Here is a 12,198-nt window from a genome sequence, read left to right as displayed (position 1 = left end):
CAAATAGGTCTGTCTCCTTGTGCGCTGCCAACTGCACAAGCTGATGAGATAAATAAAAATAGCAGGTACAGGTATCCTGCACCTCAGCAACATCACACAGCATTCAGCATTAACACAGGCTGAGAGCTTGATGTCCACAGCTGCATTCTACATAACTCAGGAAAGAAATAAGACATTCCCTCTCTTGTATATTACGTAGAAATTTTAGCTTGAAGTCAATTACCAAAACAGCAGTCTAGTCTAAGAAATTTCTGTTTCCTATCATCTTCATATAAAAAAAAGGAAAAAAGTTACAGCAAAAATAATAAAGAAGTAGAAGGGTGAATAAAGGGCAAGCAAGAAAATTATAAGAAAATTCACAATACACAAGTCAGACAAGACAGCACCTAGACATCATTAAGACATTCATCCTCCACCTAATGATTTAGGTACCTAGACTTTCAGAACATATCTAGCTAAGTGTTGAGAGGAAGTAAAAAAAAATACCACAAACCTGAAAATTCAATTTTTAAGCTGAGAGCAGAGTGCACGCTCCTTAAAAGCTTATTTTTGAAGAGCTACCCAAATACAGTTGCTGAGGCCTCACTAGAAAGAGGTAAGGTCACGACATTGGGCCTTTCCCATTGAGATAGTAGAAAACCCAGAGGCCCAACTCACCCATTCATTACTCTAGGTAACCAAGGCCCAGTTAACAGTAGAGTAAATCCCACCCCTCAGGGAAATGGCTACAAGGCTTCCGGTTCCACCCCTGGTGTCTTCCAGACAAGACTGACTGCAATTTTCACCATGATTAACTTCCAGGAATGCCAGCCAAAGCAGCACCCAGGAGAAAAGAACATTAACGAGTGCTATTTCCCCCTCAATGTCAGTTGAACTCTTTGGAACAACTGTAGCCTCTGCCTCTTTCTGTCTGCTGGGCAGAAGAGCACTCAGCAACCTCGGGGAAGCACCTAACAATCCAGAAACACCCCGGCACGATATTTCTCAAAGAGGCCTACTCTGACCACCTTATTTAAAGCTGTAAACTCCCTCCTTTCCCATCTATCCCTCCTCCACACTCCTAATATCCCTACTCTGCTCTATTTTACCCTCATAATTTATCACCCTTTAATACTATACAAGGTCTGTCTAGAAGGTATCCAGCCATGTAATACAAAAAATAGAGACATTTATTGAAGATACAAGAAACAGTGTACACAGGACAATGATGTCTTAGTCCCCTTCAAAGTAGGCACCTTGAGACCTCACACAGTTCTCCCAATCACCATCAGACGCCCTGTAGTATTTTCCTGAATCTCATCAACAGTCTGAAATCTCTTCCCTTTCAAAGATGATTTTAGTCTTGGGAAAAGCCATAAGTCTCGAGCTCTAATCTGGGCTATAACGGGGCTGAGTCACCTGGGTGATATGATGTTTCACCAAAAAACTCTGTATGGGATGTGATACATAGGCAGGAGTATTGTCATGATGAAGCTACCAATCACCAGTTGCCCACAGCTGTGGCCTTCTGAATCATTCAAATAGTTTCTGCAGAGGAACATTCAAGCTAAATGCAAAATTTGATCCAGATTCATTGCTCTATTCGCTCAATCATTTTGAATGTGATAGCCACACAGTACATATGCTCACTCAATAGCATCTACCACCCCTCTGACCAGTTAAGTGAAGTCAGCACTGTTCACACATGCGCATTCTAGTCCACTCTCCTTGACTGCCCGGTTACATAGATAATATCATACAAACCGTTATTATATTAGCAATGGCTGGACTTTTTCTGGACAGACCTCATAAAGTCATTTATTATGCTTATTTCTGTTTCCTTCTGTTAAAAGATCCATGAGGTTGGGACTTTTCTGCCTATTTTGTTCACTGATAAATTTTAAGTAGCTAGAACAGAACTTCATCTTTAGTAGGAATCCAATAAATATGGAATAAAAGAAGTAAATTTAAAAAAACCACTAAAATACCTTCCAGAGGTCAACAACACCCAGAGGCCAAACAATGGCTTTATATCCCTCTAACAGAACCAATCTGGTTCCTGTGACCGACCTACATGGCCTCTACCAGCCACACACTCCCCTTCGCCCCCACCCCCAAGTCTCTACCCAGGGAGGGTATAAGACACCACAGTACTGATGTAGGCAGTAAAGGCACCAAATGCTTGTCCTTGCGTCTGAAGGAATTCTGAAGGCTTTCATAGTCTGTCTTGTTCCTACATTATTCAGTTTGGGATAAAATGTGTAGAACAGAAGTTACCTTAGCATAAAAGAAAGCCTGAAAAAATATCACAAGAAGTTTCTGCTTTCAAAAATTAAGTTCCAATTCAATTCAGCAAGCATTAATTAAACATAAAGTTATATTCAAAGCACTCGGCTAGAAGCCATGAGAACAAAGGAGACACAGGTCTCCTATGGAGTTTAGAATGGAGGAGGAAAAAATATATTCGCAAATAATTATAATTACTTAACTATAATTAAAGACAACGTGTGATAAAATGCCATATAACAGAGATCCTAGTAAAGAGTTAAAAGCGATACAGAAGAAGATGAAAGAGACAGGTTCGTGGGAAGAAGAGGGTTAAGAGAGGCTTCAAGAAGGAGACGGCATTCCCTGCTACACACTCTTCTAGAACCAAATCCTTTCCTCCGAGAGCACTGCAGCTCATAATCAGACGTTCATTACTTGATTGGTGGTCTCCTTCATTAGAATTTTAAGTCCTGAAAGGAAAGGGGCCATGACTAGCCTCGCATATAAGTGCTCAATAAATAGTAGATAAATGAATAAATAAAAATCATAGTAACATTGCAGCATTCAGTAGTATGGAATATAGAAAGAAGCATTAACCATGAGGTTATTATATAGTAATATACAGATGAAAGCCTAAACTAAGTGAGTCAAATGAAAAAGTGGCAAGATAGCCAGAATAATCCAAATGTAATGAATTATTAGATAAGGTGGTGAGGCATAAAACAGACCAAATATAAGTCAAAGTTTTCTGCCATGGCAACTAGAAGAAGCTACAATGTTTAGGGGAGAGAGGGGTAGGTAGGTTCCAGAAATGATGGACTGGAGGTGCCATTGAAAACAAACACCAAGGAGAAAAAACTTCCCCCTTTCCTGAATATCTTTCAGATTCATTTACGCCATAAACTCCATAATTCAAATGTATTTTCCTATAGTTCTATTTCTTTTTTTAAATTTTATTTTATTTTTTAGACAAAGGGCAAGGGAGGGAGAAAGAGAGGGAGAGAAACATCAATGTGTGGTTGCCTCTCGCATGCCCCTACTGGGGGTCTGGCCTGCAACCCAAGCATATGCCCTGACTGGGAAGCGAACCAGCGACCCTTTAGTTCACAGGCTATAGTGCTCAATCCACTGAGCCATCAGCCAAGGCCTACAGTTCTATTTCTGATATCATTCTTTAAGACTCTGCTTTAGAAGTATCAGTTCCAGAACAAAGTCAAGTGCTGGGTTTCACAATAAACCTCAGAATTTGTAACTAAGGTATACAAGGTATATTCTTTAACATTCACTTGTGCTCATGTGAATGAAAGTTCATCCCAACCAAAGGCAAAGTGCTTCACCGGGAATGTTGCTAGCTCTACTGCTGGCATACTGGATGCACGCTGTGTGCAGTATAGAGCACCTTGGCCAGGTACCTCAGTTGGTCAGAGCATTGTCCTAATGCACCAAGATTGCAGGTTTGATCTCTGATTGGGGCACATACAACAAGCAATCAATGAATGTATGAATAACACCTACTGATGTTTCTCTCTCTCCCCCCAAATCAATAAATGAAAACTAAAAAAAAAAAAAGAGAATAGAGTAGACACTGCCACCTTCCTCTACTGAGTTCTACTTAGGCTGAACTTCCAGCCTAAGAAACTAGTTACCAGCATGCAGCGTGGTATGTGGCCTAATTGCCAGGATCTGGATTTCATTCATGGCATGGTTTGATCTCTAAAGCTCACATGGCACCTACACTGGCCACTTTTCAATTCAATACCTTAGGTTTCAGTTGCCACCTTTAAAAAAAAAACTATCTACAAAAACTACTTATATTTCTAATGTAAATCTTTCTAAAATATCACACTCAAGTGCAGTACTTCCAATAACCTTTAGATTACCTGAAAATTAGTAACATGCTACAGATGGCGGGGAATGAAGCAACGTGCTCCCAGGACTTTTTGTGAGTCCAAAACAAATCAGTTCTGCCCACCAAAATTTCCTATTATAGATTGATGGATGATTCAAGCACAAATTTAAAAACAGTGAATGATTCTTCCAATGTTCAAAAGTAGATTAAACATGTGATTGTACTATGTTAACAAACAAAAAGACTAAACGACTGTCATCCTCCTTTTAACATTCAATAAACAGCTGCTTTCGAAGTCCCAAATCCAAGAATTAGCTAGGAAATGTTGATAAAAATCCTAACTTGGGGAATTAACTTGCTTATGTATTTTATTCCTTTAAACTGCTTGAAAACAAAGGTTTCCTACATTACTGTCAACTTCAGAGTTCCCACAGTCACCAGCTTTCAGTCCTTCAGTCCCTTTTACCAGGTATTTCAGAGTTCCTCCTTGTTAGTCGTATTTCACCAAATGTCACTAATTTAGGATTTACAGCATTAAAAATAACAATTTTATTTTCTAAACAAAACAGTTAGCAACTCATATATTCAATCCCAAGAAGAAAGCAGGTTTTCCACAGACAGGTCAAAAAGGGAAAAATGCTCAAGTCAGCTCCCCAATCAGTCCTATTTGGTTCAAAGACTTGATATAAGAGATTTAAGATCTTAGATCCCTGACTGACCACACAAAATTACTTATTGGTATCTGCCAAATCCTTCCAGGTATGATTTCCTTCTTACAAGCTGAGATTAGTTTTCTGCAGATTTCTGATTCCCATTGTTATGGCTTGGGCAGACTATAAAAATATATTTGACAAGCTGGTGAAGCAGCAGAATGAGGATACAAGACCCCTCAAAGGAAAATGGCCTAGTTAAAAAAAGCACAGCATAAGCGTTACAAACATATCAGGGGGGAGTAAGAGTCATGCCCCAGAAAACTGAGGCTGTACTCATAAGCCCTTCTGAATACTGGCTAGATTTTGGACGTAGTAACCATAAACTGCTTACTTCTATCACTTTCCAGTCAGTGGGAAACCTGCTTTCCTCCCAAACTTGATATCATAAAATTCTACAGTTAAATGAAAACTTAGAGATGATCTTGTCTAATGTGCCCATTTTACAGATAAGGACAGTGAAAACAAAGGCGTGACTAGCACAAGATCACACAGCTAGAGACAGAGTAGTGATGAGAACCTAGGTTTCATGACTCCTAATTCTATCAAAAGCAAAGAAAACACATAGTAATATTAAACCAGACAATAACTTAGTTGTAACTGTAATGAAGCCACACAAAAATAAAATTCATCCATGAAGAGAACAAAGCATTAGACCAGGAAGTACCCCAAATTAAACAGAAGGAAGCAGCACTTGTTCATAGTACAGGGCTTTCTTAAGGGCACAACCTTGCATGTTTTCTCAGCCATTTCATTAACTACCACCTTCAGATGTGCATCTTGTGCTTCCACCAAATGCATCTTGTGAAAAGTAGTAACTGCTGCCATAGAATATTGATGATGCACAAGGAACCCACAAATGTGGCACCAACAATCAAGAAAGGACTGACGGTAAAGGGGTAGATATTGCTTGGAGCAAGTAATCCTAACAATGGGATAAGAATAAAAATCCAAGAGAGCAAAGTTAGCCAGTCACTAATGACCAGAGAGCACAATAAAAAGAAGGCAGTTTCAGAGCCTGCCTGGCATCAGAGAGCTCTCACCTACAAAAGAAGGGAAAAATTCTCACAGAGACAAGAGAAAGATTGTAGGTTTGCTCCTGAGTGATGAACTAGATATGACCTAATAGGTATTTGCCATCTCTTATTTCTGGGACTCTGATCCAAGAACAAACAGCAAGAAAACCATGAAAAATCAGCCCTGTTGGATCTGGAGTTCTGCCCTGACAAGATATAAAGCTCATTCACAGATCTGACTGTGCTCATGAGACTGCAGTTCAACTCCTGCTGCTAGAGCAAGGGGAGGGGGAAGGAAGATAGAAAGGGGTGAGTGGGAAGGAGGTGGAAGATCTGGGTTGTGACTATAATAGCTACAGTAATTAGAGTGTTTCCAAGCTGCTAGAGAGAAGTCTTCAGAGCACAGAAGTAGGATGGGAGGTGCGGGAGGAAAAAAGCATGAGAAAGCAAACTACTGAGAATGCTAGAAAAGTATATAGTGCTTTGTGAACTGCTTAAAACAAACAACTGTGATGGCTTCATACGGGGAAATGAAGAGGTTTGTATTTTTTACCAGAAGTAAAAACTAAACAAATAATTGCCAGGCTCCCACTTAAAAGCTAGATTAGAAACTAGGTTCAAGCAGATTCTTCATAATGTTCCTGTCTCTACAATGGTCCTCTGGCCCCAGCCTCAGAGTCCCACCTTTTGCCTCCCTTCCCCCCAAATCAATCTATCTATCTATCTACCTACCAAGCTTTCTACCTACCTATATCTGTTTCTCTGACATACAGGTAAGAGCCTTCACTCCACTTGAAAAAGGGATTTCTGAACTCTAAAACAGTTGATATGTCTTTTTTCTTCAATCAACTGTTAATTAATACCCCATGACTTCATTATATACATATATCCATACACACACACATATACATAGTGTATGTGCGTGTGCGTGCACGCTTCAACAGAAGCAGTACACAACCCATCAGTCTACCAACTGGAAGGCACTAAAAAAAGTCAGAAAATAAACACCAAGTTACTTGCTTGTAAAATTTAGGCTCTATGGTACTGCCTACTCTAGTGGCATGACCATGTGAAAGAAAATCGTATTAATAAAAGATGATAACTTCAAGAAAAATCTGGGAATTTGCAGAAAACATTAAATAGAGAGTCTTCCTCTATGAATTACCACTGAATTACCACTATTTCCTTCCCATTCATAGGGCATAAAGCCAGAACTCACAGAAATACAATAGGGCTCTATAGGACCATGTCTAAGGCAAGCTACTCAGTAATCTAAAAGAAACAAAGAAAAAAAGAAATCTCTTTTCTCTATTCCATTATCACCTCACTAACAAACCAGTATCAGGCATTAAGAAATGTAAAACAAAGAGCAATTTCACACATATGAACTGAACCTAAACCACGAAAGACCAAGTATTTTCTTGTCACTGTGGCATGTGATTCTTTAACCACCTGCTCAATAATCCCTCTTCAGCTGCACAGCTGCTGCCAATTTCATATGCCCAGCTAGGCAGGTGCTTTGGTGAATTACCTGTTCCCTAGTGAAAAGAGTCCTTCACTGACACTTAGTGGGCCCAGAATCTGCCAATCAGCGACCACCTTATCTTCATTTTGTCTGTAACAGCCAACTTTTATGAGACATCATGAAGGCCTATTCTGCATACTATGTGATTTTTGTATTTTGTGGGGTTTTGTTGTTGTTCTTGTTCTTTGTTTTTGTTTTTTTTTTTCTAAAGAAAACTGGATTTTAAAAATCAAGTAGCAGTGCCTTGGCTGGTGGGGCCCAGTGGACTGAGTGCCGGCCTGCAAACCTAAATGTCGATGGTTCAATTCCCATTCAGGGCACACGCTTGGGTTGCATGCCAGGTCCCCAGTTGGGGTGCTTGAGAGGCAACTGATCGATTTATCTCTCACACATGGATGTTTCTCTCCCTCTTTTTCTCCCTTCCTTACCCTCCCTCTAAAAGTAAATAAATAAAAAAATTAGAAATCAAGTAGAAGTGAGAATTAGGCTGCTGAAAAGAAAACTTGCCTCACAACATAAGGGCGCCTTATCCTCAGAGTGACCTCATCTGTCTGTCAGTATTACCATCCATGACCAATTTTTCACAGCTGCTTAGCTACCACCTTTTGGAGATGGAGAAAGTGGTAGTAGAAGGTGCAGGATACCTGGCAGTAATAAGAGAGAGCAAGCAGGGCAAGAACTTCTGGAGACAACACGTCATTCCTATACTTCGTAAATCTCCATGGCAGAGTCCAGGCAGTGGAATTCCCAGTCAAATAAATAAGGAGTGGCACTTCCACTTGACAGAGCAATCAGCAAACCCCTCAACAAATTATCCTGTTCCAGTCATTTAGTTGCTATATGCTAATTGCAACATAATTACTACCAGGAGCCAAAATTATGCTTCCATATTCTTACACAAAAGCACAAATCTGTCCAGCTATCTAGAATTCTCATAGGGAAATATTTTCTACCAAGATACTGGGGTGGGGAGTGGTGGAATCCAAAGTGCTGTCTGAAGGATAATCACAATCAGAAGACTCACCAGATTCCTTGCGAGATTCCTTGCGGCAAGGGCCGAAATTCGAAACCACTATATCTAATCAGGGCAAATTAATCTGAGGCGTCTGCCTTCACTGTCACCTGACAGGATTCAGAAAAGAATGCCAACAGCCCAAGAGCAAAAAGCTTTGGACTCAGTCTGAGCTGATGGTTCACTCAGACACCTAGGATATATACTAGCTAAAAGTAGCCTAAAGACAGACCCCTCTAGTAAGACCTTAAGACAGTTGTCATTAGGAAATACAAAGGTCAGAACAACTTCCTAACATAGCCCAACACCTAAGCAGTGACCCATCATTTTGAAAGACTCATTGAACTAAAATAATGAGGGAGGCAAAACAGATTCAGCACCTCAGAAAGACCTTTACCAAAACCAAAGGCTGAAGTTTCTATTCAGTAATACCCTGTGTGAGCCCTGGCTGGTGTAGCTCAGTGGATTGAGCACGAGCCTGTGAAGCAAAGGGTTGCCGGTTTGATTCCCAGTCAGGGCACATGCCTGGGTTGCAGGCCAGGTCCCAAAAAGGGGACATGTGAGAGGCAACCACACATTCATGTTTCTCTCCCACTCTTCCTCCTTCCCTTCGCCTCTCTCTAAAAATAAATAAATAAAATATAAAAAAAAACCTATGTGAAATGGTTGGCTATTGTGTACAACTGCTCTCTCACAACATTCCTTATAAACAAAAGTTTTCTTTAGTGTCCTAAATTAAAACCTCATTTCTAGCAACAATTTTTTTTTTTACCTAAAAGTATTTTGGACATTTCTATGAGATATATGTAGGGATAGGATTCCTTCTAGCTTGTTCTCATCTTTCACTCATTAATAATAACTCTCAAGCTCTCAAAAGATTTTTTTAATGTTCATCTCTTTGGCATAGTTCTCCTTAATAAAGAGGCAGATATGAACTTTCTGCAGAATAAGCAAATCATCTCCTTTCATCAGTATTAAAATAAAGATTAAAAGGAAAGTTGTTTTCTTTCTACACCCCTTGACCAGATAGGCAAATTCTGTGGCTTTTTTGTTGTGCAATTACTACTGACCAGGAAGTCACCACTAAAAAGACAAAGTGGGTCCTTGACTGCCTTTATTAACCCTGTATGGGCTTTTGGTGGTATTCCTAAACAAGTGCACAAAAATCATTTATGAATGTCCCATCCCTATAAAAAGAATTAAATATGATGGTTCAATAAGAATAGGAACCTTCCCTTGGTGACTCCAGGGTTGAGTCTCCCAGACACTATTCCTCCACAACTTAGTACAGGCTAGCTAAAGAGACAGGCACAACATGGCTGGCATCCCCTATTCTTCTGAAAAATGTGTGCCAACGAGCTCTGCATTGTTCCTCACTCAAAAAGAAGAGCCTTTCTGTCTGGCCTCCTCCAATGGCAAGCCCCAGTCTGGAAAAGGAAGAAAACGGCACTGAGAAGCCTGGGAGATGGAGCATATCCAAAGCTCTCAGACAAGACTTGAACCTATGACCTTCACTGTGTACACAATAGGCGGGTGAGAGGGACCGGTTTATCTCTGCAGCAGCAGTTCTCAGCCCTGGGGTAGCACTCCCGATAAAATGACACGACTATTGTGTGTGGCAGCAGAACAGTCATCTCCTTACAACGGCCTAAACCAGCACTCCCTCCCCCAAGACAAAGCAGCAGGGGTGAAATTAACTCAAGGCTGCAGAGCAAAGCCTAGTACAGAGAAGAGAGGCCTGTGGGGGACTGGGGACTCTACTCAACCCCTGGGGCTCTGGACACATGGCTGGAAACAGACAGGCTTTCTCTCCCATCTTCCCTACTCTCGTTTTAGGCAGGAAGCTGTTTCTTGGAGAATTCAATCATCTATGAATTGTTCAGAAATAATCTCCCTGAAGGGCTCTGATCTCTCCACCCTGTGTGAGCCTAATTCCTAGAAGCTGAAATGACTGCTGCTGCCTGTTTCACAAACACACATTAATTGGTCAGATGTGTCTCCTCCTCCTCAACCCCAGAGGGAGGAAGGAGAATCTGAGCAAAGCACAGAGATGATCCAACCGTAATTACACATAAAGGGAAAAGAGGGCAGCATGGGTTTCCCAAACAGGACAGGGTCACAAACCCTGCGGGGGTGAGGGGGGGTGGGGGGGTGGGTAACAAGGACAGAATTAAGGGCCAGGCCCAAGAATCCCTCCATCTTGTAGAGGACAGGGGTAAATATGACCTGAAGACTAGAAGCACACACCCACAACCTACTTACTGCACACTCCCAGCTACCTTGCTCCCCGATCCTGGGCCACGCACACGTCCTGCTCCCAACCCTTAGCTCTGACCCCCCCTAACTCCACAACTAGCCCCAGTTTCCATGGGCCCCCTCAAGATAACCAGACTGGCCTCAAACTCTCTTGCCTGACCCCACAACCTGACCAGACCCTAATTCCCTCTTGGGCACCCCTACCTTCACCCTGAATTGGCTCCAGCCGTGATTTGAACTTCACCCCAGGTCCCTAGACGCCCCCTCCCCCACCCACGCAACGACCCCCCTCTTACCCCTCATACACACCTTCCCCCACGCTCCGCCCCGGCCCCCCAACCCCCCACTTCCTCCGTCCTGAGCCGCTGCCCCCCGACCCACTCAGCGCCGCCTCTCTCCTCCCCCAGCCCCAGCTTCACACAAAGCTCCGGACTCACCGCGCGGCCGTCCCGGGAGCCGCCACCTCCGCTGGCCCGGGGCCCCGGACCATAGAGCTGCCGCTGCTACCGGGCCCAGGCCTCCATCCGTTCCCGCAGCCCCTCCCCCCCACCCCACCCCGCCTCTGCTCCGGCTCTCCGCCCCTCCCCGCACCGCTCCGCCCCGCCGGGCCGGTGCCGCTGTGTCCGGGGCCGCAGGTCCCTCAGCCTCCGCCACCGCCACCGCTGCCGCCGCCGCCGCGATCCGGGACAAGCAGGGCCGCCCGGAAGGCCAGGACACTGGACTAACAGGCCCTCGGATCCGGATTCCAGTCTGGTGTGGAGTCTAGAGCGGGAGAGCGCAGGGGAAACCCGGAACCTGGATAGAGAAGCCAAATCCTGGGTCTCGGAATGTGCGGTCACTAGGAGCCGGCATTAGAGTCTGCTCTGGGAATGCTGGAAAACCCGGCGAGCCGGTTAAAACAGAGATAAACTCGAAGAAACCTGGATTGGAAGCTCGAACCTAACGCTCTCTCCTCGTGGAAAGAACTCTCGCTGGACCAGACTTCCTCGCAGAGAGGTCCCTGGGGAAGTAGGGTAATTTAAATGCAGAAGACACCAATTCTGTAGGCGTCCTTCGACTGTGGGAAAAGCGCCCTAGGGGGTCTGAACGTTAACATCCACAAAACGAAGAGCAAGCACAGTTCATGATGGTTTCATCCATTTTATCCCTTGGTTCAACGAAATATCAACCCCCTACATTTTCATCCTTTGTCCTCCGGTTTCCTTTTTTTCGGATTACCATTTGTTTTCCTCTTAAAAGTACCATTTATAATCCTTCTATATACCTTTTCTTCTCACCATCCTATCATCAAATCTTACTACTTTTTTATTATGTAGGAGTCTTCTTATTCTGTCCTTTTCCAACCCATCATACTAACGATTGTAACTTTTATCTGCCATTCATTTCCAATTGCCCAGAACACTATCTAATACACTGTATCCAGTCCAGGTTTGTATAAGCAAACCACTTCACACTTGTGAAACATACTGTTCAGGATCTCCTTTCCTAAAACTTCTTTCTTCCACAGCAAACAGAAATTTATCTCAATTCTCCAGGCTCCCCACATTTTAACCCCTAACTACATCCTTCCAGTGTCCTTAACC

At 42.8% G+C, this 12,198-nt stretch overlaps 1 protein-coding gene across 3 annotated transcripts in view; it reads right to left on the bottom strand.

Annotated features, from left to right (window-relative positions):
- The window catches only part of ZNF609 (zinc finger protein 609), a 204,561-nt gene extending 193,408 nt beyond the window's left edge, over positions 1 to 11,153 (bottom strand). For all 3 annotated transcript variants that reach the window (XM_037054114.1, XM_037054113.1, XM_037054115.1), the window contains exon 1: positions 11,053 to 11,153. The gene's annotated coding sequence lies outside the window, so the exon portion shown is untranslated. The remainder of the gene's footprint in view (positions 1 to 11,052) is intronic.
- Positions 11,154 to 12,198: the final 1,045 nt, after the last annotated feature.

This window comes from Sturnira hondurensis, unplaced genomic scaffold (genome assembly GCF_014824575.4).
Source record: "Sturnira hondurensis isolate 20B ecotype Veracruz unplaced genomic scaffold, ASM1482457v3 Scaffold0008196, whole genome shotgun sequence".
In the NCBI taxonomy this organism is placed as follows: Eukaryota; Metazoa; Chordata; class Mammalia; order Chiroptera; family Phyllostomidae; genus Sturnira; species Sturnira hondurensis.
This window is presented reverse-complemented; position numbering and strand designations above follow the sequence as displayed.